Source organism: Tachypleus tridentatus, chromosome 2 (assembly GCF_004210375.1).
Source record: "Tachypleus tridentatus isolate NWPU-2018 chromosome 2, ASM421037v1, whole genome shotgun sequence".
NCBI lineage: Eukaryota > Metazoa > Arthropoda > Merostomata > Xiphosura > Limulidae > Tachypleus > Tachypleus tridentatus.
This window is the reverse complement of record NC_134826.1, coordinates 7,801,016-7,828,469: the sequence shown is the minus strand read 5'-3', so window position 1 is coordinate 7,828,469 and position 27,454 is coordinate 7,801,016. Positions and strand designations below refer to the sequence as shown.

Sequence of the window (27,454 nt, the reverse complement as noted above, 5' to 3'; positions counted from 1 at the left end):
TTTATATAAACTTAAATGTCCAAGTTGTAATTCTAGGTGTGTGGAACCCATCACTAGATGACTAAAGACATGTGATTCCCACGACGGATCTTGTCATGCGCATTTGCAACATAAAAATACGAAATGTTTATTTCAAAATAATGGAAAGAAACTTGTTACTTCAGCGGCTAAAGCTTTTATTAGAAGCTAGTGTATCCGTGGTTCAGTATGTACTGTAAGAATTAGAAGTTGTTGTTTTTATATATACTTCTGTAGAGATACATACATAATAATTCTGTAGAGATACATAGGGATAAAGATACGTTAATTTATTAAGGAGAAATTTAAATATTTTTGTTTGTTCTGTTTTGGCTTCCAAAAATCACCTTCTAACTTCTTTCTGGTCTCTTCAACATCCTGCAAATAGATATAATCTAAGTGTCATTAATTAGTACTGGATTATTTGTATTTATAGAACAGATTAATATATTGGTAAAAGACAGAAAATTGATATACAGTACTAAGCTCCATCTTGCGGTCAAATATTGCATTATTTAATTTAGCTTCACCGTAATTTCTTTAAAATTAACGTAGAAAATAATTAACAGCTAATGAGACTTTGTAAGGACTAGACATTTCCATGACAAAGTCACAGAAGTGATACATATAAAGTGATATAAACTTTGTTTATTATACTCTCTTTATTATTGAGATGCCCCCTCCATCCAACCCCAGGTAACTTTTCAGTAAATTCAAGAACATAAAAAGCAGAAAAATCGTCGCTTCGGACCTGCCGTTAGCACAAAATAAATAACTCATTGTGTAGCTTTAATCAGTGATGTCGAGAAACCCACTTGTTGAGAAATTTATATCCAAAAACGGCTCGTTTGGGTTGAGAAAATATTTTACATAGAAGAGCGAACAACGTTTCGACCTTCTTCGGTCATCGTCAGGTTCACAAAGAAAGAGGTAACTGACCGGAAGCTGACCACATGTTTGAAAGGGGTTGTGTAACTGAGTATCGGAATGTATAGGGCGGTATTAGATGTTTGAATATATAATTTTATTTATTTTATTATGTTAATATAGGTATAAAGGCGTTCCTTTATATTGGTTAATTTTGGGTTCAAGTTGTTGTATAAGTAAGGCTTCTTTAATTTTGCGTTTGTTTATGTTTGTTTCTTTATTTAGTATTTGAGTGTTTTCTATGGTTATGTTGTGTTTATTTGACTTGCAGTGTTCGAAAACGTGTGAAGGTGACTTTTTATGTTCTTTGAATCTGGTTTCCATTTTTCTACTTGTTTCTCCAATATAGAAGTCGTGGCAGTTATCACATTGTATTTTATAAATAATGTTGTTGTGGTGTTTGTCAGTGTAGTTTTTACATAGTATAGACCTCAGTTTTGTGCCTGGTTTTTGAATAAATTTGGTATTAACTGGAATGTCATATTTTGTTACTAATTTTTGCCAAATGTTGGTTATTTGTTTGCTGATGTCAGGAATATATGGTATGCAGCAGAATATGGTTTCGTGATTTTTTGATTCGTGAGCTGTATTTACTTTAGTTGGTTGATTTTGCTTTCTGTTTAGGTGTGTGCGTATAATGTTTTCTACGATTTGTGGAGGAAACTTATTGATGTTGATGAAGTATTGTTTTATTTTGTCTAGTTCATCGTTAATCTTATCTGGTGAACATAGTTTTATGGCTGTGTTTATTTGGTTTCTTAGTATGTTGAGTTTTTGTTTTGTTTCATGTGCTGAGTCCCAAGGAATGTATAGTCCAGTATGGGTGATTTTTCGGTGGATTTCTGTTTTGAATTGTGTGTCGGTTCTTGTAATTTTGAGGTTAAGAAATAACATTTGATTGCTTTCTTCCTGTTCACATGTGAAGTTAATGTTGGGATGTATAGAGTTAATGTGAATGAAAAAATTACGTGTGTGTTCTGTAGATTTGAATCCCACAATCGGTGTCATCCACATATCTGTACCAGTATAGTGGTGGATGTAATGTTGTGTTAATTGCTTGTGTTTCAACTTGTGTCATAAAAATATTGGCTAGAACTGGTGATACTGGGTTGCCCATGCTTAGGCCATTTGTTTGTATATAGTTGTGGTTGTTAAACATGAAGTTTGTCTTTATCATGGTGAATTCTATGAGGGTTGCTAATTGGTTACTGGAAATGTCTATAGTTGGGTTAGGGTCTCGGATATAAAGTTCTAAGGCTATCTTGCAGGCTTCAGTGATTGGAACTTCTGTAAAGAGGGATATAACATCGAAACATTAACATTAAATCAGGGTTTTGTGATTTCAAAGTTTTAAAGTTCGTATTTCTTAGCCACACGATACTTCTTGTATCCATCAGTATACCTGTAATGGTTGTTATAGCAAAGAATGCATTGTTGTCAGACCAGCAGACACTCACTACGCCCGTCACTCTAAAATTTATAAAGTTATAAAATCAATATTTAAAACAAACAACAACACCTAAATGTACACTTAATTTACGACAGAAAAAATGGCTATGTGGGTTAAGGCGTTCGATTCCTAAGGTCGCAAGTTCGACTCCCCGTCGCACCAAACTTGCTCGCTCTTTCAGCCGTCATAACGTTATAATGTTACGGTCAATCCCACTATTCTTTGATGAAAGAGTAGCCCAAGAGTTGGCAGTGGGTGGTGATGACTAGCTGCCTTCCCTCTAGTCTTACACTACTAAATTCGGGACGGCTAGCGTAGATAGCCCTCGAGTAGCTTTGTGCGAAATTCAAAAAACAAGCAAACAGACTGACAAATGTTACGTATTTACTTAAGTATAAATAAGAAGTCTCTAACTTCTCACTTTATTATTACTGTCAGAAACAACTATGTCACTCCTACATATGGTTTTACATGTATACTTTTCTCTACAAGTGGGTTTTCTCGTCATTATGATTGTGTCACTTTTGTTTGCAAATGCGTTTTATTTTACTGTTTACCAGTTAAATAAAACTAGGTTTGTTTTTAAAGAATATGTTCTGCAGGAGGAGATACAATCCTCCTTTACTGTTATCGAAATGTGATCGTTGTGTTTGTAATGTAAGTGAAATTTTTATTATAAATTAATCTGAAGTTAGACTGTAGTAGTGTATACGTTTTCTCATAGATGGCAGCACGCCACAAAATATTTCGGAAATTTTCAATCTCTCGATAAACAGAGCAACTTCAGTACGGATTTTCTTTTATCACAAACTCTACATAGATGGCAGCACGTAACAGTAATTAAGAGTTTGTACTGAAATGTTGACCCCTGGGGATTTTTATACTATTGTTTACGTCACTTCGTAATTAATAAATATAAAAATACAAACTTCTTACAGAATGTTGTAAGAATTACTTTGTTTAACACTTGCAACTATTATCCAAGTATACCACCAACACCTATCTAGATTGCAGACGTTAAAATTTAAGTTGAAAACTTAGCTGTTTAGTTTTAATAAAAACTTACCAACCATGATGAGTAAAACTCGCCGCTGGATGTCACTCTTTTTGCATTAGATGATTCGAAATCTCTTTTAATATTACCTGGTTCCGAGGCTTGGAACGTAGACCCCTACATAGTAGCAGAAGAAACATAAGTTTAATTAATAGGCTTAACAGCACAGAAAAAAAATCCAAAAAAACTGTAGAGATACTAATTCCTTTGAAACTGGCCCCGGCGTGGCCAGGTGGTCAGGACGCTCGACTCGCAATTTGAAAGTCGCTGGTTCAAAACTTTCTCCCACACCTGTGGGCGATAAACTGTAACGGTCAATTCTACTATTTGTTTGAAAAAGAGCAGCTAAAAAGTTGGTGGTGGGTGACAATGTACACTTACCTTCCCTCTAATCTTATAGTGTTAAATTAGAAACGGCTAGCAAATATACCATTATGGTACCTCTGTGTAAAGCTCAAAACAGAAACCTATAAACGTTGAGAATAACTGGTACAATAAGTGGCCCTTACAAAATGTGAAATTACACTTGCAATAGTGGTTTTCACATGGAAGTCGAATTTACTGAATATAAAAAAACAACCAACACATATACGAAGACTCGAGTGAAACTGTTGAATATTTAATTTTCATTACTACGAGAAAAGTATCTAACCATAACGTGGGAAATCATGCTTTGTCATGACTGAGAAACGTTTTGAGAGGACTTAAAACAATATACTTACTAATGTTAAGGCTCGACATGGCCAGGTGGGATAAAGCGTTCCACTAGTAATCTGAGGGTCGCATCAAACTTTATAAGAAGTTGTGTAACAAACCATTATAACTGTTATCAGTTGATATGCAGTTGTGTAACAAACAATTATGGCTGTTAGTAGTTGATAAGAAGTTGTGTAACAAACCATTATCACTGTTAGTAGTTGACACGAAGTTGTGTAACAAACCATTATGACTGTTAGTAGTTGACATGAAGTTGTGTAACAAAAAATTATAACTGTAAGTAGTTGATATGAAGTTGTGTAACAAACCATTATGACTGTTAGTAGTTGACATGAAGTTGTGTAACAAACCATTATAACTGTTAGTAGTTGACATGAAGTTGTGTAACAAACCATTATGACTGTTAGTAGTTGACATGAAGTTGTGTAACAAACCATTATGACTGTTAGTAGTTGACATGAAGTTGTGTAACAAACCATTATAACTGTTAGTTGTTGACTACTCCACTAATAGTTGTAGAATAAACCATTATCACTGTTACTTGTTGACTACTTCACTAATAGTTGTAGAATAAACCATTACTACTATTGGTTGTTGACCAGTTCACTAATAGTTGTAAAATAAACCATTATCACTCTTAGTTGTTGACTACTTCACTAATAGTTGTATAATAAACCATCACTACTATTGGTTGTTGACCAGTTCACTAATAGTTGTAAAATAAACCATTATCACTCTTAGTTGTTGACTACTTCACTAATAGTTGTATAATAAACCATTACCACTGTTAGTAGTTGATATTAAGTTGTGTAACAAACCATTATCACTGTTAGTAGTTGACATGAAGTTGTGTAACAAACCATTATCACTGTTAGTAGTTGACATGAAGTGGTGTAACAAACCATTATAACTGTTAGTAGTTGACATGAAGTTGTGTAACAAACCATTATGACTGTTAGTAGTTGACATGAAGTTGTATAACAAACCATTATGACTGTTAGTAGTTGATATGAAGTTGTGTAACAAATCATTATGACTGTTAGTAGTTGACATGAAGTTGTGTAACAAACCATTATGACTGTTAGTTGTTGACATGAAGTTGTGTAACAAACCATTATGACTGTTAGTAGTTGACATGAAGTTGTGTAACAAACCATTATGACTGTTAGTAGTTGATATGAAGTTGTGTAACAAACCATTATGACTGTTAGTTGTTGACATGAAGTTGTGTAACAAACCATTATCACTGTTAACAGTTGATAAGAAGTTGTGTAACAAACCATTATGACTGTTAGTAGTTGAGATGAAGTTGTGTAACAAACCATTATAACTGTTAGTTGTTGACTACTCCACTAATAGTTGTAGAATAAACCATTATCACTGTTACTTGTTGACTACTTCACTAATAGTTGTAGAATAAACCATTATCACTCTTAGTTGTTGACTACTTCACTAATAGTTGTATAATAAACCATTACTACTATTGGTTGTTGACCAGTTCACTAATAGTTGTAAAATAAACCATTATCACTGTTAATTTTTGACTACTTCACTAACAGTTGTATAATAAACCATTACCACTGTTAGTAGTTGATATGAAGTTGTGTAACAAACCATTATCACTGTTAGTAGTTGACATGAAGTTGTATAATAAACCATTACCACTGTTAGTAGTTGATATGAAGTTGTGTAACAAACCATTATCACTGTTAGTAGTTGACATGAAGTTGTGTAACAAACCATTATCACTGTTAGTAGTTGACATGAAGTTGTGTAACAAACCATTATCACTGTTAGTAGTTGACATGAAGTTGTGTAACAAACCATTATCACTGTTAGTAGTTGACATGAAGTTGTGTAACAAACCATTATAACTGTTAGTAGTTGACATAAAGTTGTTTAACAAACCATTATAACTGTTAGTAGTTGACATGAAGTTGTGTAACAAACCATTATGACTGTTAGTAGTTGACATGAAGTTGTGTAACAAACCATTATGACTGTTAGTAGTTGATATGAAGTTGTGTAACAAATCATTATGACTGTTAGTTGTTGACATGAAGTTGTGTAACAAACCATTATGACTGTTAGTAGTTGATATGAAGTTGTGTAACAAACCATTATGACTGTTAGTTGTTGACATGAAGTTGTGTAACAAACCATTATCACTGTTAACAGTTGATAAGAAGTTGTGTAACAAACCATTATGACTGTTAGTAGTTGAGATGAAGTTGTGTAACAAACCATTATGACTGTTAGTAGTTGAGATGAAGTTGTGTAACAAACCATTATAACTGTTAGTTGTTGACTACTCCACTAATAGTTGTAGAATAAACCATTATCACTGTTACTTGTTGACTACTTCACTAATAGTTGTAGAATAAACCATTATCACTCTTAGTTGTTGAATACTTCACTAATAGTTGTATAATAAACCATTACTACTATTGGTTGTTGACCAGTTCACTAATAGTTGTAAAATAAACCATTATCACTCTTAGTTGTTGACTACTTCACTAATAGTTGTATAATAAACCATCACTACTATTGGTTGTTGACCAGTTCACTAATAGTTGTAAAATAAACCATTATCACTCTTAGTTGTTGACTACTTCACTAATAGTTGTATAATAAACCATTACCACTGTTAGTAGTTGATATTAAATTGTGTAACAAACCATTATCACTGTTAGTAGTTGACATGAAGTTGTGTAACAAACCATTATCACTGTTAGTAGTTGACATGAAGTTGTGTAACAAACCATTATCACTGTTAGTAGTTGACATGAAGTTGTGTAACAAACCATTATAACTGTTAGTAGTTGACATGAAGTTGTGTAACAAACCATTATGACTGTTAGTAGTTGACATGAAGTTGTGTAACAAACCATTATGACTGTTAGTAGTTGATATGAAGTTGTGTAACAAATCATTATGACTGTTAGTTGTTGACATGAAGTTGTGTAACAAACCATTATGACTGTTAGTTGTTGACATGAAGTTGTGTAACAAACCATTATGACTGTTAGTAGTTGACATGAAGTTGTGTAACAAACCATTATGACTGTTAGTAGTTGATATGAAGTTGTGTAACAAACCATTATGACTGTTAGTTGTTGACATGAAGTTGTGTAACAAACCATTATCACTGTTAACAGTTGATAAGAAGTTGTGTAACAAACCATTATGATTGTTAGTAGTTGAGATGAAGTTGTGTAACAAACCATTATAACTGTTAGTTGTTGACTACTCCACTAATAGTTGTAGAATAAACCATTATCACTGTTACTTGTTGACTACTTCACTAATAGTTGTAGAATAAACCATTATCACTCTTAGTTGTTGACTACTTCACTAATAGTTGTATAATAAACCATTACTACTATTGGTTGTTGACCAGTTCACTAATAGTTGTAAAATAAACCATTATCACTGTTAATTTTTGACTACTTCACTAACAGTTGTATAATAAACCATTACCACTGTTAGTAGTTGATATGAAGTTGTGTAACAAACCATTATCACTGTTAGTAGTTGACATGAAGTTGTATAATAAACCATTAGCACTGTTAGTAGTTGATATGAAGTTGTGTAACAAACCATTATCACTGTTAGTAGTTGACATGAAGTTGTGTAACAAACCATTATCACTGTTAGTAGTTGACATGAAGTTGTGTAACAAACCATTATCACTGTTAGTAGTTGACATGAAGTTGTGTAACAAACCATTATAACTGTTATTAGTTGACATAAAGTTGTGTAACAAACCATTATAACTGTTAGTAGTTGACATGAAGTTGTGTAACAAACCATTATGACTGTTAGTAGTTGATATGAAGTTGTGTAACAAATCATTATGACTGTTAGTTGTTGACATGAAGTTGTGTAACAAACCATTATGACTGTTAGTTGTTGACATGAAGTTGTGTAACAAACCATTATGACTGTTAGTAGTTGACATGAAGTTGTGTAACAAACCATTATGACTGTTAGTTGTTGATATGAAGTTGTGTAACAAACCATTATGACTGTTAGTTGTTGACATGAAGTTGTGTAACAAACCATTATCACTGTTAACAGTTGATAAGAAGTTGTGTAACAAACCATTATGACTGTTAGTAGTTGAGATGAAGTTGTGTAACAAACCATTATAACTGTTAGTTGTTGACTACTCCACTAATAGTTGTAGAATAAACCATTATCACTGTTACTTGTTGACTACTTCACTAATAGTTGTAGAATAAACCATTATCACTCTTAGTTGTTGACTACTTCACTAATAGTTGTATAATAAACCATTACTACTATTGGTTGTTGACCAGTTCACTAATAGTTGTAAAATAAACCATTATCACTGTTAATTTTTGACTACTTCACTAACAGTTGTATAATAACAGTTAGTTGTTGACATGAAGTTGTGTAACAAACCATTATCACTGTTAACAGTTGATAAGAAGTTGTGTAACAAACCATTATGACTGTTAGTAGTTGAGATGAAGTTGTGTAACAAACCATTATAACTGTTAGTTGTTGACTACTCCACTAATAGTTGTAGAATAAACCATTATCACTGTTACTTGTTGACTACTTCACTAATAGTTGTAGAATAAACCATTATCACTCTTAGTTGTTGACTACTTCACTAATAGTTGTATAATAAACCATTACTACTATTGGTTGTTGACCAGTTCACTAATAGTTGTAAAATAAACCATTATCACTGTTAATTTTTGACTACTTCACTAACAGTTGTATAATAAACCATTATCACTGTTAGTAGTTGACATGAAGTTGTATAATAAACCATTACCACTGTTAGTAGTTGATATGAAGTTGTGTAACAAACCATTATCACTGTTAGTAGTTGACATGAAGTTGTGTAACAAACCATTATCACTGTTAGTAGTTGACATGAAGTTGTGTAACAAACCATTATCACTGTTAGTAGTTGACATGAAGTTGTGTAACAAACCATTATCACTGTTAGTAGTTGACATGAAGTTGTGTAACAAACCATTATCACTGTTAGTAGTTGACATGAAGTTGTGTAACAAACCATTATAACTGTTAGTAGTTGACATGAAGTTGTTTAACAAACCATTATAACTGTTAGTAGTTGACATGAAGTTGTGTAACAAACCATTATGACTGTTAGTAGTTGACATGAAGTTGTGTAACAAACCATTATGACTGTTAGTAGTTGATATGAAGTTGTGTAACAAATCATTATGACTGTTAGTTGTTGACATGAAGTTGTGTAACAAACCATTATGACTGTTAGTTGTTGACATGAAGTTGTGTAACAAACCATTATCACTGTTAACAGTTGATAAGAAGTTGTGTAACAAACCATTATGACTGTTAGTAGTTGAGATGAAGTTGTGTAACAAACCATTATGACTGTTAGTAGTTGAGATGAAGTTGTGTAACAAACCATTATAACTGTTAGTTGTTGACTACTCCACTAATAGTTGTAGAATAAACCATTATCACTGTTACTTGTTGACTACTTCACTAATAGTTGTAGAATAAACCATTATCACTCTTAGTTGTTGAATACTTCACTAATAGTTGTATAATAAACCATTACTACTATTGGTTGTTGACCAGTTCACTAATAGTTGTAAAATAAACCATTATCACTCTTAGTTGTTGACTACTTCACTAATAGTTGTATAATAAACCATCACTACTATTGGTTGTTGACCAGTTCACTAATAGTTGTAAAATAAACCATTATCACTCTTAGTTGTTGACTACTTCACTAATAGTTGTATAATAAACCATTACCACTGTTAGTAGTTGATATTAAATTGTGTAACAAACCATTATCACTGTTAGTAGTTGACATGAAGTTGTGTAACAAACCATTATCACTGTTAGTAGTTGACATGAAGTTGTGTAACAAACCATTATCACTGTTAGTAGTTGACATGAAGTTGTGTAACAAACCATTATAACTGTTAGTAGTTGACATGAAGTTGTGTAACAAACCATTATGACTGTTAGTAGTTGACATGAAGTTGTGTAACAAACCATTATGACTGTTAGTAGTTGATATGAAGTTGTGTAACAAATCATTATGACTGTTAGTTGTTGACATGAAGTTGTGTAACAAACCATTATGACTGTTAGTTGTTGACATGAAGTTGTGTAACAAACCATTATGACTGTTAGTAGTTGACATGAAGTTGTGTAACAAACCATTATGACTGTTAGTAGTTGATATGAAGTTGTGTAACAAACCATTATGACTGTTAGTTGTTGACATGAAGTTGTGTAACAAACCATTATCACTGTTAACAGTTGATAAGAAGTTGTGTAACAAACCATTATGATTGTTAGTAGTTGAGATGAAGTTGTGTAACAAACCATTATAACTGTTAGTTGTTGACTACTCCACTAATAGTTGTAGAATAAACCATTATCACTGTTACTTGTTGACTACTTCACTAATAGTTGTAGAATAAACCATTATCACTCTTAGTTGTTGACTACTTCACTAATAGTTGTATAATAAACCATTACTACTATTGGTTGTTGACCAGTTCACTAATAGTTGTAAAATAAACCATTATCACTGTTAATTTTGACTACTTCACTAACAGTTGTATAATAAACCATTACCACTGTTAGTAGTTGATATGAAGTTGTGTAACAAACCATTATCACTGTTAGTAGTTGACATGAAGTTGTATAATAAACCATTAGCACTGTTAGTAGTTGATATGAAGTTGTGTAACAAACCATTATCACTGTTAGTAGTTGACATGAAGTTGTGTAACAAACCATTATCACTGTTAGTAGTTGACATGAAGTTGTGTAACAAACCATTATCACTGTTAGTAGTTGACATGAAGTTGTGTAACAAACCATTATAACTGTTATTAGTTGACATAAAGTTGTGTAACAAACCATTATAACTGTTAGTAGTTGACATGAAGTTGTGTAACAAACCATTATGACTGTTAGTAGTTGATATGAAGTTGTGTAACAAATCATTATGACTGTTAGTTGTTGACATGAAGTTGTGTAACAAACCATTATGACTGTTAGTTGTTGACATGAAGTTGTGTAACAAACCATTATGACTGTTAGTAGTTGACATGAAGTTGTGTAACAAACCATTATGACTGTTAGTTGTTGATATGAAGTTGTGTAACAAACCATTATGACTGTTAGTTGTTGACATGAAGTTGTGTAACAAACCATTATCACTGTTAACAGTTGATAAGAAGTTGTGTAACAAACCATTATGACTGTTAGTAGTTGAGATGAAGTTGTGTAACAAACCATTATAACTGTTAGTTGTTGACTACTCCACTAATAGTTGTAGAATAAACCATTATCACTGTTACTTGTTGACTACTTCACTAATAGTTGTAGAATAAACCATTATCACTCTTAGTTGTTGACTACTTCACTAATAGTTGTATAATAAACCATTACTACTATTGGTTGTTGACCAGTTCACTAATAGTTGTAAAATAAACCATTATCACTGTTAATTTTTGACTACTTCACTAACAGTTGTATAATAACAGTTAGTTGTTGACATGAAGTTGTGTAACAAACCATTATCACTGTTAACAGTTGATAAGAAGTTGTGTAACAAACCATTATGACTGTTAGTAGTTGAGATGAAGTTGTGTAACAAACCATTATAACTGTTAGTTGTTGACTACTCCACTAATAGTTGTAGAATAAACCATTATCACTGTTACTTGTTGACTACTTCACTAATAGTTGTAGAATAAACCATTATCACTCTTAGTTGTTGACTACTTCACTAATAGTTGTATAATAAACCATTACTACTATTGGTTGTTGACCAGTTCACTAATAGTTGTAAAATAAACCATTATCACTGTTAATTTTTGACTACTTCACTAACAGTTGTATAATAAACCATTATCACTGTTAGTAGTTGACATGAAGTTGTATAATAAACCATTACCACTGTTAGTAGTTGATATGAAGTTGTGTAACAAACCATTATCACTGTTAGTAGTTGACATGAAGTTGTGTAACAAACCATTATCACTGTTAGTAGTTAACATGAAGTTGTGTAACAAACCATTATCACTGTTAGTAGTTGACATGAAGTTGTGTAACAAACCATTGTCACTGTTAGTAGTTGACATAAAGTTGTGTAACAAACCATTATAACTGTTAGTAGTTGACATGAAGTTGTGTAACAAACCATTATAACTGTTAGTAGTTGACATGAAGTTGTGTAACAAACTATTATAACTGTTAGTAGTTGACATGAAGTTGTGTAACAAACCATTATAACTGTTAGTAGTTGACATGAAGTTGTCTAACAAACCATTATAAATGTTAGTTGTTGACCAGTTCACTAATAGTTGTATAATAAACCATTACCACTGTTAGTTGTTGACTAGTTCACTAATAGTTGTAGAATAAACCATTATCACTGTTGGTTGTTGACTACATCACTGACAGTTGTATAATAAACCATTATCACTGTTGGTTGTTGACTACTTCACTAGTAGTTGTATAATAAACCATTACCACTGTTAGTTGTTGACTAGTTAACTTGAAGTTGTTAAGGTTGTCAGTATCTCCAGAGTTATTAAACAGAAATTCTTTATTTCTCAGCACATATGTGCTTAACACTTTCTTGAACTTGTTGCACATTTGATCACGGATATAACCTTTTTCTGCAACACGTAAGAAAGCACATGAGTACAGAGTTGTTCCGTTTTAAACCAATCACTATCGAGTATCAGTATGTACGTTTCTACATCTCATCAGCGATAATAGAATGTTGGATATTTTTCTTGTTTTCTTTGTTCAAATTTATATAATGGGTTACTTGAGATACGTTCACTGTATAGAATCAAACTACGGGTTCTAACGATGTACGTTCGTAAACTTATTGTTGTCTTACGGTGATGAGGGAAGATAGTGGTGGTGGTTGTGATATTACATGAAGTAAAATATTCATATTTAACAGTGATTTGTGTATTCTGTATGTACAAGTCTTTCTATTACAAGTGTTTGGATGTTCTGTGATATGAAACATCAGCCTTGTGTATAATTAATCCTAGGATTTAGTGATATTGAGATAATTTAAAACAGCACAGTTTCCAAAACTGTGTGGTGATATTTTGTGAGGAGATAATATCGGTTAAATGTTACCTTAAGCATTATCAACTGTAATTAATTACGCGATTATACGAAACAGAACGTGGTTAACACTCACATATTGTACCACAATTTGTTACAATAATGCGACGAGTCAACTGACGTGACTCACAAATGTTTACTTCATTTTTGCAAAAGGGGTGATTGGAACCACATCGGCCTTTGTTTGAAGAGACAAAAATATTATAATGTGAAACGTGTTCATGTGACTTAAATTTGCCTAAATGTTTGAATGAATAAAAACCCAAGAATTTTGGGTAACTCGAGTGAGTGGTTAGTGGTATGTGATGACATAAAAAAACGCCATTGTAATGTCCAGCTATTATAATACATGAAATGAATGGAACTTGAATATGGACAAAGTATATCATAACACAATTTTGCCTGTTTTACCATGACGTTGGTATTTCGCTCATCAAAACCTTACGTTTAAAAATTCAGAACAATCTCTTTGAGACAGAAAATAAACGTTTCTAAGGTAAAATATGTTAACAGGCATTATTGACTAAAGTGAGCCACAGAAGAATTCTATTGCTGAACCAGAAGAGGTACATTGTTTAGTCAATATTTACAGGACCGTCTTTGGGGATAACAATTATCTAACTGTGTTAACATTGTCGACTAGAAAACAGAAACTAGTGTGTATTTGATGTAATCAGCCCAAGAGTTCAGTGAGACTGTAGATAAATAGAACTCCAACACAAGACACAATGGTTTGTAAATTCGTGCAGAATTAAGGTCGTAAAAACATATCTCCTTGAGTTCACAGGTACTTTATTTCAATATTTGTATTTCGAGCGCATAATTCAAAGTTATGATTCGAATTTTCTAATCTCAAACCCAAAGTATTGATGAAATGTTTGTCATTGTATCAAAGAGTCCTTAAGAAATTGTATAAACTTCTTATAAAAGGGTGTGTGTGTGTTTTTCGTATAGCAAAGTCACAAAGGGCTATCTGCTCAGCCCACCGAGGGAGATCGAACCCCTGATTTTAGCGTTGTAAATCCGGAGACACACCGCTGTACTAGCGGGGGGGGCCTTATAAAAGGGAAATGGTTTATTTATATTGCCATAAGCAAACCTAAAGAACTTTAGGTTTAACCTAAAGTGTAACCATGTGTAAAGAAGGGACATTTATAGCATCCAGTTCAATGGAAAAACTTGGTTGATTTAAAGTATTTAACTTTGGCAATTTCTTGTAAAAATGTTTCATTGTGTCATACTTTGATACACTACGATAACTAAAACAACGAATATTTTAATGATAAAACTTACCACATGACTTTCGGTGAAACGAGAAACATATTTGTCTGAGTATTTCCACCAACACAACTCGTGACTATTGATGAAATGTACTTAAAAAGAAATTTTGTCACGAACCATCACGTTTATCTCACACAATGTTTCTCAGTTTCCTATTACAATCCGCCGCCCGCTTCAATAGATTTACACAGCCAGAAACCGTGTTTCAATACCTTCACAGATAGGTAAATGTGTGACTTTGGACTTAATTACAAACAAACAAACGTTACAATTCAGGCTAAACGTGATCACAGTGGTTAATGTGTGTTTTATTTGTGTTTTTGTTACAACAAAGCCATAGCCTGGCATGGCCAGGTGGTTAAAGTACTCGACTCGTAATCGGAGGGTCGCGGGTTCGAATCTCCATCACACCAAACATGTTTGTCCTTTCAGCCATGGGGACGTTATAATGTACGGTCAATCCCACTATTTGTTGGTAAAAGAATAGTCCAAGAGTTGGCCGTGGGTGGTGATGACTAGCTGCCTTCCCTCTAGTCTTACACTGCTAAATTAGGAACGGCGAGAGAAGATAGCTCTCGAGTAGCTTTGCGCGAAATTCAAAACAAAACAAACAAAGCCACATCGGGTTATCTCCTCTGTCCACCAAAGGGAATATCCGTGAACTGGTATCGAACACGGCTCATAAATCAGATAATTTATTGCTCGTGATTCGATACCACGGAAATGCACTCTACACGTCTGTGTCATGGGTATTCTATAAGAATTATGATCCGATACATCCATTCAGTCGAACAGCAATAGCTAAAATGTTGACGGTAAGTGTTTCATGGCCAGGAATTTAGGGCACTTGGCTCGTAATCTGAGGATCACGGGTTCGAATCCTCGTCACACCAAACATGCTCGCTCTTTCAGTCGTGAGGGTGTTATAATGTTACAGTCAATTCCACTATTCGCTTGTAAAAGGGTAGACCAAATTTTGTTGGTGGGTAATGAAGATTAGCTACCTTCCCTCTGGTCTTGCACTGTTAAATAAGAGACGACTAGCGCTGATAGCCCTCATGTAGCTTTACGCGAAGTTTCAAAAACAAACAAAATAAGCAAACATCTTAATGCATCAGCTCAAAATTAAGAACAGCGGAAGACGGATAGTCCAGCCCATTACGTGGCTTTGAGCGAATATCCTACAACAAGAACTCATTATAAATTCAGCTGATCACGTGATCTGGAATTACTACAGCAGTTCCAAAACGAAAAACCTGAAATTGTAATTGACGCGGTTCGTCAGTGATAAATACGTGTGATGCACGTGACGAAATTGATAACAAACACCGAGAATCGAAACTTTTGAATATGAATAAGCAGAGTAGAACAAAAGAAGTTTGAGGTGTTATATTGTTTTCAAAACAATGTAGTTTGTTTTTTCTCTTACACTTTTGCATTTACGCGGGATAAATGATATAAACAAATACAAATCTAAGAAAGTGTCTGTGTGTTTTCTCATAGCAAAGCGACATCGGGCTATCTGCTGAGCCCACTGAGGGGAATCGAACCCCTGATTTTAGAGTTGTAAATCCGGAGATATACCACTGTACTAGCGGGGGGCCAAATCTAAGAAAGATTCACAGTTCTGACGAGTTTACAAGTTTAGTGTATTAAGTTATCTACTGACACTTACTGTGAAAACGTGTAGTCGTGCAGTATTTTCTACAGACATAACACAAAACTGTAGGCCTGTTAACGAGATTAATGAACCTGGTTTGAAAACAAGAAAACTTAACATATAAACACGGTTTGTTTTTTTTGGAATTTCGCACAAAGCTACTCGAGGGCTATCTGTGCTAGCCGTCCCTAATTTAGCAGTGTAAGACTAGAGGGAAGGCAGCTAGTCATCACCACCCACCGCCAACTCTTGGGCTACTCTTTTACCAACGAATAGTGGGATTGACCGTCACATTATAACGCCCCCCACGGCTGGGAGGGCGAGCATATTTGGCACGACTCGGGCGCGAACCCGCCACTCTCAGATTACGAAGCGCACGCCTTAACGCTCTAGGCATATAAACACGGACTGAAGAAAACAAAGCAATAATAGTTCTTACAAACAACATTAAAACGAGCTGTTGTAGAAACATCTAAACACGGTATCTAAACTCTCTAACAGCAACGTCTTGTTATTTGTTAATTTTAAACAATTGTTTAGGATACCTTCTGTCAAAGAACGCTCAGTCGCTAAATAACAGAATATATGTGTTGCAGTCAGAGAAAAACACAACACACAATAAACGAGACCAACTGATATTAACTAGTTTCGGAACGTGATACTGAAGAGAACACATGAACGTATCTGTGTTTGTTTCTCCGGTATCCGAAAGAATGGGCCCGGCATGGCCAGGTGGTTAAGGCACTCGACTCTTAATCTGAGGGTCGCGGGTTGGAATCCCCGTCACAACAAACATGCTCGCCCTTTCAACCATGCGAGGAGTTATAATGTGACAGCCAGTCTCATTATTCATTGGTAAAAGAGTAGCACAAGAGTTGGCGGTGAGTGGTGATGACTAACTGCCTTTCCTCTAGTCTTACACTGCTAAATTAGGGACAGCTAGAGCAGATAGCCCTCGTCTAGCTTTGCGCGAAATTCAAGAGAAACGAACAAACAATTACCACCGATCCCTTGGGGACGTTCGTTATTACTAATAACGTTCTTATTCGTTATAAAATTATAAATAATTAATTAATTTCACAAAAAATTTATTTCAAGCCGAAATCAGTAAATAAATATAATTAGAAGCTTCGTTAATTTGAAATATGAACGAAAGTTAGCTACAGAAATTTTAAAAGACGATAGAACTAAACACTAGGGAAATAATCACTGATCTTACACTCGTTTTTGAGATAATATAATTTAATTTTAAATTGGATTAATTGTTAAACATTAAAATCAATTAAAACTACAGAAAACTGAAAATTCAATAATGCCATTTTGAAATATTTGTTTCGTCCATTAGTTACCGATGGTTTAGGTAGATTATCTGTAATTGGTAAACATTTAGGTAGAATATCTGTTTCCTTATTGTGTATGCAATATTAATTAAATTGTAAAACAATATTGAAGAACCGGATCAGATACTATAGACAACCTCAGTCCATGATTCTTGTGTCATGTACAATTTATTTCCACCAAACGTTCCCAAGATTCATGGCTTACGTCAAAATGCACTTTGTACTTTGACGATTAAAAATTGGTGGACAAATTCCGTATTCTGGGAGGTAATTGTAACCCAGTAGATGGCGGAGAGTGCTATTGACTGAAGTCAAGTCTTCTCTATTTTAACAGTTCAGACGTAAGAGAGTGTTTCTTTGTTTTTGAATCTCGCGCAAAGTTACACGAGTGCTATCTGTGTTAGCCGTCCCTAATTTAGCAGTGTAAGAGTAGAGGGAAGGCAGCTAGTCATCACCACCCATCGCCAACTCTTGGGCTACTCTTTTACCAACGAATAATGGGATTGACGGTCATATTATAACGCCCCCACGGCTGAAAGGGCGAGCATGTTTGGAAAGACATGATTCGAACTCACGACGATCATATTAGATGTCGAGTGTCTTAACCACCTGGCCATGCCGGGCAACATAAGCAAGACCATGTACAGATAGTTCGTGTATATCCTTGCGCTAAATTTGGAAAACGAAACACTTTCGAGGAATAATAATTTTTGTTGTTGTTGTTTTTAAAAAGCAAGCAAAGTAAGTGGACAAAACCAGGTTAACTTGATCTCTTTTTAAGGATTCGTGAATATTTTAAAATATCCAGCATAATATACAAGCTTAAAGATAGTTTTGGCATATTTAATATTTGTTCGTTTATCATATAAAGAATTAACTTTATTATAAAAGTCCCTAAATATCTTCGTGTGCCTCTGGTGGCTCGAGTACAAGTAGCCCCCTTGTGGTGCTATATGCTTAACTTCAAACAAAACAAAATAAAAAACAAAAACCGAAATGGTACAACAGTATATGTTTGAAGTATATGAAAGTAGTTTTCCAAAGTATCATGCTGGTTTTGTTTTTATATAACTGTGGAGTAAGCCTAAATAACATTTATTTATATAAATAGATGGCAGCACCAGTGTTTCTATCCTACTCAGAATTTATTATTATGCTAGGATGAAATTAACCCTAAAAATCTGGTTTTATTACATGTTTCTCATGAAGAATGATAGAATAGAATGAAGGTACCTAATCAGCAGCACCCTCCGTCAGCTCTTGGGGCTACTTTTTTATTATTGAGTAGTGTGATGTTACACTCTTTCTAATAACACCCCCTTACGGCCCCAAAGTGCAGAGCGCTATTTCTATTAATTATTTAGCGTTGGCAGTAAAAAAGTAATAGACCCTGGGCACAGAATAGGCAAGTATTTAGGGCGCTCGACTCGCCCTACCCGCCCCACCAAACATGCTCGTGCTATCACCCGTGGGAGGCCCAACATGGCCAGGTTGGTTAAGGCGTGCGACTCGTAATCTGAGGGTCGCGGGTTCGCATCCCCGTCGCACCAAACATGCTCGCCCTTTCAGCCGTGGGGGCGTTATAATATGACGATCAATCCCACTATCTGTTGGTAAAAGAGTAGCCCAAGAGTTGGTGGTGAGTGGTGATGATTAGCTGCCTTCTCTCTAGTCTCACACTACAAAATTAAGGACCGCTAGCGCAGATAGTCCTCGTGTAGTTTTGCGCGAAATTCAAACCAAACCAATAAACTCCCCCGAGATCCATATTCCACACTTTGATAATAAATATTGTTGGACACAGGATTCATACAACTAGTCACACACACAGACATTAAAACAAAGACGTTATATTAACTCCCAATGGGATTTCTTATGTTTAACCCGATTGTTTCAGTCCTTATACTCAATGTGAGATAATATGCAGGGTGACCCGTAAGTCCCGATCCATCCATATATCTTATGTATCTGTGTGCTGCCCCTCATTCTCGCTGCATAATATTATGCGACACCATGTTCTGTGAGACATTTTCCTCAACATAGCAGGGGTTATTGTTCCAAATGCCGCGGTAACAGCTGCCTTCAACTCATCATTAGTATTATTGAATATAACATAATAACATATGGATGGGTAGGGACTTTTGGGCCACCCTGTAGTACGAGAATCTCCACCGATTGTGATTGGGGGAGACAGAGAGAGGGAGCTAAAGTAGCAATATGTAGGTACTGGGATTGAATATACTCGACTTTTCATCATATGGAGGAATCATGTTGGTAGGATCAATCTCATTATTTGTAGGAGTAGATTAAGAGTTGGCGGAGGGCGTTGTTCACTTACCTTCAGAACTATGACGATAACTCTGGAGTAACTAAGGGTAACAACAGCCTTGCCAACAGTAAACAGTGTATAAGCTAGTTAACAGTATGAGGATATAACGTGTACAGATATTTGTTTGTACCAACCCTCAAGACTACCAGAAGGGTAGAGTGCTCCACTCGTAACCTGAGGGTCGCGGGTTCGAATCACCGTAACACCAAACATGCTCGCCCCTTCAGCCGTGTGGGCATTATAATTTTTCAGTGAATCCCACTATTCGTTAGTAAGAACGTATCCTAAGAGTTGGCGATGGGTACTGACTACGAGTTGCCTTCCCTCTAGTCTTATACTGTTAAATTAGGAGCGGTTAGAGCAGATAAACCTCGTGTAGCTTTGCGCAAAATTCAAAACATATAAACAAACAGTTTTCTTGAACATGACATTTGAGTACAATAAATTTCAACTTATGTTTTCTCCGTTATTTACTGATAAAGTCACGTCGTTGTAGCGGATATATAATATCATTTGCAATAATTCCGTCAATTAACAGATAAGTAATTGCCAAAGTCTGAAAGCAAACAGACCCTCAGAAGACATTAAGATGGAGCTATTCAGCTCAGCAATACTTAAACACATTAGGTTCTTAATCTTCAGTACATTTGAATCAAGGAAGCGGAACTGGAAAGAGACATCGTTAAAGTTTCATATTCGAACAATCAAATAAAGAAGTAAAAGTCTTAAAAGCTTCACTCGTTTGTTAATTCGACTTTCACGAGAGTAATGTTGGTGTGGCAGTTAGCAGCTAAATCTTAAAACTGACATATGAGAGTGCAAGAAACACTCTAGGTTAAAGTTTTAGTTTCGGTTTTCTTATACGTGGAAATTGATGTTGTACGTAAATATTGCATTTGATGTGATATTAAGGAATCACGAACAGTTGGATGTTAGAGAAGCAAAACAAGCAGAAACCAGAAACCTTTCTAAAGGTTGAATTTTCTGTGTCTTCTATCAGTTCTGTTGTTAACCATCACTTTAACAATGCGATTCAATGCTCCGTTTTCAGGTAGCTCAGAACTACATTACATTTAAAAAGTGATTTCAGAGTTTATCAGGGTCCTCAGGGGGTCAAATGTTCTCAGGAAGAGATTGTGGGTCCATAGGAAATTATTAAAGATCGTTCAGACTGAAATCCCAATATTACATTTTCTCACACATCTTATTGAGATACCAAAACTGGTGATTATGATACATAAAATGGAGGACACTCTAAAAGATAGTCCGCATAGCAATTTTTTAAATCAATTTTGGATTAATCGCCCAAAACTGACTAAGCCTAACAAAACAATATGTCGAATATTTGTGACAAAATTCAGGGTTACCACAGATGTTTCTCCACATTATTCTCAATGTGATAATTTCGGATTAAATGTGTGCTCTGCCAACTATAAATATCGAAACCCAATTATTTGGTTTGATTTTGATATCGCGCAAAGCTACACGAGAGCTATCCTCAGTTTAGCAGAGAATAATCACTAGCGGGAAGGCATCTAGTCACCACCACCCACAGCCAACTGAGCTAATGCTTTACCAAGAAATAGTGGGACTGACCGTCACATTAAAATGCTTTCAACGGCTGAAAGGATGAGGAGTTTTGGTGGGATTCGAATTGAAACCGTTGACTCGCAGTTTGCAAATCAAGCGCCCTAACCACTTGGCCATGCCATGGCCTTAAAAATCAGCGGTGTGTGAAAATAAAATTTGAGGTCTAGTTCTTGTCTCCCGTAAGTCATTGCCCAAGAGGCCTTTCGTTTAATGGTTAATTTTTGTTTCTTGCGAAATTTAACGAGTGATTTTAATAGATCATTATGTTGTCACTTTCGGGTTCAGTTCACGTTTGATGTAATAAATACCTCCTTAAAAAACACAAAACGCTGTATTCAACTATTCAACAAAAATGGCGGTATTCTCCCAGTATTTGTTATGAGAAACAATTATAACGAACACATTATTAAGTTTACGTTAAGCCTAACTTATATAATATTTCATTATAATACAATATCAGCAATGGAAGCGTTGTAAATTAATAAATCGTCAATGTTGTGGGTTTTACTCTTTCCAAAACTGATGTGATTGCTTATTCACTATATTTAACTGTGCTAATGAATGTTCATAGGTCAATATTGGTTTGGTTTTAATTTCGCGCAAAGCTACACGAGGACTATAAGTTAGCAGTGAAAGTCTAGTGGGAAGGTAGGTAGTCATCACCAACCATCGCCAACTCTTGGGCTACTCTTTTACCAAAAAATGATAGGATTGACTGTCGTATTATAGCGCCACCACGGTTAAAATGGCGAACATGTTGGTAGAAAAGGGATTCGAACCCACGATTTTCCGATTGCGAGTCTAGCGCCCTAAGCACCTGGCCATGCCAAGCTTCAGTGATTAAGGCACTCGACTTGTAATCCTAGGGTCGCGGGTTCGAATCCCCGTCACACCAAACATGCTTCCTCTTTCAGCCCTGGGGCGTCATAATGTGACAATCAATCCCATTATTCGTTGGTAAAAGAGTAGCCCAAGAATTGGCGGTGGTTGGTGATGATTAGCTGCCTTCCCTCTAGTCTTACACTGCTAAATTAGGAACGGCGAGAGAAGATAGCCCTCGGGTAGCTTTACGCGAAATTAAAAAAACAAGCAAACACACTGAACTTCTTAGAGCTATAAAAACATGCATCGTTTCGCATCGGTTTCATTGTGAAACGTTTCCTTTCAGTCGTTGCTACATATAACACTCAATCTTCAAAGAACAAAAGTAGGTCCTCCCATAAACCCCTTCCCACCCCAATAGGACATTTTGCCTTTTTTCAATATTCATGAGAAGTATTTGCTCAGTGTTAGGTTACGCGTTTGTTGTTGTTTTTTCCTGTTTAAATGTCATTAAATTTCAATTTGGCTTAGGACTATTTTTCCGTTTTGAAATTCTCCTTGGATTTAACACATGTTCCCCATTATCGTCGTTTAAACATTTTTGATCGCTTCTAAAGCGTTTTCGTTTTTTTCAAGTATCCCAGTTTGTAATTCTGCAAATAAATCAATGTTCCTTGTGTTGTCCATTAACTAATGGAATTGGTCAAAATATTACGTGCGCAAGTACGACTTATACTGAAAATGGGATTTTTGTCAAATGGATTCAGCAGGAAGACATACGTTTCCAACTCTACAACAAGGAAATGATTGCATGTTAGGGATGAAGGTAACAGTTGAAACCTGTTCCGAACGATTCGTGCTTTTGTATAATTATAAAGAGAGTTCCTTGTCAAAGTTTTTTCTTCGTCTTCGCTCAAACGCGAATTTTGGAAGAGAAGAGACGACTTTAAGACCTAATCTATCAAACAAAACGTCTAAAGTATCTTAGTTTATTGGCGAAGGGTAAACAGCAATATACATCAAAACTGGAAAAGTTATTTTCCTATTATGGACATACATAAATAAACTTATCCATATATCGTAGTATAATCACCTGGTGTAGATATTTAGAACTACTGCTATACTTTTTGTATGTTGAAAGTAAAGAGACACAACAAACTATCATTTTTTGTGTTTTTTTTCGTGAAATTTTCTGCAAAACCACACAAGGGCTATCAGCCGTTCTTTATTTAGAAGTAATAAGTGAGAGAGTAGGCAGCTATCAACACCACTTATCGCTAACTCTTGGGCCACTCTTTATCAACGAAAGAATAGTGTACTTGACAGTTACATCATAATAACTACACGGTTCATAGAACGATCACGTTAGGTGACCATATTGGGAGTCGAGTACCGTAACCACCAGGCAATAAACTATTAACTCGACGTAACCACAAGGCAATCAACTATTCATTCAACATAACCACCATATAAAAAACTATTAACTGAATGTAACCACCATATAGTAAACTATAAACTGAATGTAACCACCATATAGTAAACTATAAACTGAATGTAACCACCATATAGTAAACTATTAACTGAATGTAACCACCATATAGTAAACTATAAACTGAATGTAACCACCATATAATATACAATTACTCCATATATCATTAATTTCAGTACTACGCAGTGTAATTAAAGATTACATTTTACGAATTTCCTGTCGCTCAACATACCAAGATATCTGCCATTTCGTCTGTTTACTGTAAAACTGAAAGCTGCATAATGAACTCTCTATGTTGTGCCTACCGCAGGAACCCAATCCCGAATTTTAGTGTTATAAACCAGCACTCTTCCCGACAAAGCACGGGAAAACTTTAGCCATCTTAGTAGCCTAGGTTATAGTGTAAAGAATTATTAGCTTCCCTTTCATACGAATATAGAATAAAACAAAATGCTTTAGAGGTCGCTGTTGTCTGAAAAGTTCATATTTCTTCTAAAACCTCTTTTCGTTACAATCTTCAAGGGAACTACAAAGCTTACCCAACATTCAGAGGTTTATACTGTTCGTGTATAAGGTGTACAGAGGTTATACTGTTCGTGTATAAAATGTACAGAGGTTATACTGTTCGTGTATAAGGTGTACAGAGGTTTATACTGTTCGTGTATAAGGTGTACAGAGGTTATACTGTTCGTGTATAAGGTGTACAAAGGTTTATACTGTTCGTGTATAAGGTGTACAAAGGTTTATACTGTTCGTGTATAAGGTGTACAGAGGTTTATACTGTTCGTGTATAAGGTGTACAGAGGTTATACTGTTCGTGTATAAGGTGTATGGGGGCAGCAAACACTTGTTTTTAACTTGGAGATTTTCTAACTGACCTGTCAACGCCGATAAGTTCCCCGTTGGTACAGCGGTAAGTCTACGGATTTACAACGCTAAAATCAGGGGTTCAATTCCTCTCGGTGGACTCAGCAGATAGTCCGATGTGGCTTTGCTATAAGAAAACACACACACACACAACGCCGAGAAAAATGAGTATAAGTTTTCGTAATATAATGAAAATAAATAATAATAACATAATTAATTACCCTGTTTCATTTACCACAGAGCTGTATGTCTACAGACTTGCACCGCTAGAAACTGGGTTGTGGTGGGTAGAGCACAGATAGTACATTGTGTATCTTTGTGGTTAACTTAAAAAACAAACAAACAATTATTAACAACATAAAACTACGAAAGATTATTTGTAAAAGGTGTTTTGTATATATTTTTAAAAAATATTATTAAAATTAATACTTTGTTTAAATTGTCAAAAAACGGACACCAATGAACGAATCAACAAAAATGAAAGATTGTACAGATGTATTATAAACATTAATTATAGAACATTATAGGACTTGTTTTATGTGCTAAGACACACACTTGTGTTGTTTCAACTTGGTTCATTTTAGAGAACCTCATAAGAGGTAATAATAATTAGAGTTAATAAAAACAATAATAATAATAAACGTCAAACACTCTTGCTTACGTCGAAATCTTACACTGAATAATAGTAATAAAATCCAACGTAACTTACATCTCACTTGCTCGCTTGCTCCCAAAAATGGTGTAACCACAGTGACATCCTCCGATGTTACCGGTAAACCCAGTTCTGGTACAGAAAGTCTTGCAGTCCAGTCGCTTCCCTTCAGCTCTGATGGTCACTAAAACAACCATCAGTATCAAAGAGCTGAACAGTAGGGCCGTTTGAATAATCTTTTTGAATTGCATTTTAAATATATTTTGAAAGAAGTTAAAGATATATACTGAATCGCTTCCCGAATTTTTGAATATTTCAGAAATAGCCCCTTCAATAATAGAATTAATATGACTAGCTTTGACCTTCTGTGATCGGTTCTTACTCTTTAGCTAAGTCAAGGTTAACAAGTTGATGATGTCTCTAGGTTTGATGGTCTTGAATATATATATATATATATATATACAAACAAAACCAACAAGATATTAACAGTAAAGTATCTGCCTACGCGCTATTGGAAAGCTAATGTCACGTGGCACCTAACGTCATGAAATGTTAACCAATGCCAATAAAATGATCGAGTTCCCATCTCTTAAGGAACAAAGTTTCCTATTATTATACTCAGATCAACTAAACTGTTTTTCCCAACATTAGATCTTGAAGAGAGAAAGTTATAAGAATGAAATGCAGCAAAAACATGTTTACCCGCGATGAACACCAGCCAGGAAATCCTTGTTGTTTTTATATAATATTAAAATTAAAGATACAAAAACATGTTTACCCGCGATGAACACCAGCCAGGAAATCCTTGTTGTTTTTATATAATATTAAAATTAAAAGATACAAAAACATGTTTACCCGCGATGAACACCAGCCAGGAAATCCTTCTTGTTTTAATATAATATTAAAATCAAAAGATACAAAAACATGTTTACCCGTGATGAACAGCAGCCAGGAAATCCTTGTTCTTTTTATATAATATTAAAATTCAAAGATACAAAAACATGTTTACCCGCGATGAACACCAGCCAGGAAATCCTTGTTGTTTTTATGTAATATTCAAATCAAAAGATACAAAAACATGTTTACCCGTGATGAACACCAGCCAGGAAATCCTTCTTGTTTTTATATAATATTAAAATTAAAACATACAAAAACATGTTTACCCGCGATGAACACCAACCACGAAATTCTTGTTGTTTTTATATAATATTAAAATTAAAACATACAAAAACATGTTTACCCGCGATGAACACCAACCACGAAATTCTTGTTGTTTTATTATAATATTAAAATTAAAACATACAAAAACATGTTTACCCGTGATGAAAACCAACCAGGAAATCTTTCTTGTTTTTATATAATATTAAAATCAAAAGAGACAAAAACATGTTTACCCGTGATGAACACCAGCCAGGAAATCCTTCTTGTTTTTATATAATATTAAAATTAAATGATACAAAAACATGTTTACCCGTGATGAACACCAGCCAGGATATCCTTGTTGTTTTTATTATAATATTAAAATTAAAACATACAAAAACATGTTTACCCGCGATGAACACCAACCACGAAATTCTTGTTGTTTTTATATAATATTAAAATTAAAACATACAAAAACATGTTTACCCGCGATGAACACCAACCACGAAATTCTTGTTGTTTTATTATAATATTAAAATTAAGTGATACAAAAACATGTTTACCCGCGATGAACACCAGCCAGGAAATTCTTCTTGTTTTTATATAATATTAAAATCAAAAGATACAAAAACATGTTTACCCGTGATGAACAGCAGCCAGGAAATCCTTGTTGTTTTTATTATAATATTAAAATTAAAAGATACAAAAACATGTTTACCCGCGATGAACAGCAGCCAGGAAATCCTTGTTGTTTTTATATAATATTAAAATCAAAAGATACAAAAACATGTTTACCCGCGATGAACACCAACCAGGAAATCCTTGTTGTTTTTATATAATATTAAAATTAAAACATACAAAAACATGTTTACCCGCGATGAACATCAACCACGAAATACTTGTTGTTTTATTATAATATTAAAATTAAAAGATACAAAAACATGTTTACCCGTGATGAACACCAA

General features: G+C 34.5%; 1 long non-coding RNA gene across 1 annotated transcript; it reads right to left on the bottom strand.

Annotated features, from left to right (window-relative positions):
- On the bottom strand, nucleotides 1-25,779 carry LOC143235181 (uncharacterized). The gene is made up of 3 exons (XR_013018962.1): nucleotides 25,407-25,779; nucleotides 3,462-3,566; nucleotides 1-396 (listed from the first exon to the last, which is right to left on the bottom strand). It is a non-coding gene; the product is annotated as an uncharacterized LOC143235181 (long non-coding RNA).
- Between the last annotated feature and the right edge of the window lie 1,675 nt (nucleotides 25,780-27,454).